Source organism: Rhincodon typus, unplaced genomic scaffold, assembly GCF_021869965.1.
Source record: "Rhincodon typus isolate 14 unplaced genomic scaffold, sRhiTyp1.1 hic_rhity00007497, whole genome shotgun sequence".
Classification (NCBI taxonomy): domain Eukaryota; kingdom Metazoa; phylum Chordata; class Chondrichthyes; order Orectolobiformes; family Rhincodontidae; genus Rhincodon; species Rhincodon typus.
Window position 1 is genome coordinate 4,035 of NW_025973135.1, and position 377 is coordinate 4,411.

The following is a 377-nucleotide window of genomic DNA, read 5'->3' on the forward strand; positions in this document are numbered from 1 at the left end:
CTGTACCACAGCCCCACGTCAGGCAGGAGTGTGACTGTACCACAGCCACATGTCAGGCAGGAGTGTGACTGTACCACAGCCACATGTCAGGAGGGAGTGTGACTGTACCACAGCCACATGTCAGGAGGGAGTGTGACTGTACCACAGCCACATGTCAGGCGGGAGTGTGACTGTATCACAGACCCACGTCAGGAGCCAGTGTGACTGTACCACAGCCACATGTCAGGCAGGAGTGTGACTATACCATAGCCACATGTCAGGAGGGAGTGTGACTGTATCACAGCCACATGTCAGGCAGGAGTGTGATAGTACCACAGCTCCACGTCAGGTGGGAGTGTGACTGTACCACAGCTGCATGTCAGGAGGGAGTGTGACTG

At 56.0% G+C, this 377-nt stretch overlaps 1 protein-coding gene across 1 annotated transcript in view; it reads left to right on the plus strand.

Annotated features, from left to right (window-relative positions):
* LOC125482236 overlaps positions 1-377 on the plus strand; it is a gene marked incomplete at its 5' end in the record, with an annotated part of 7,360 nt that overhangs the window by 3,172 nt on the left and 3,811 nt on the right. The gene's annotated exons all lie outside the window — the stretch shown is intronic.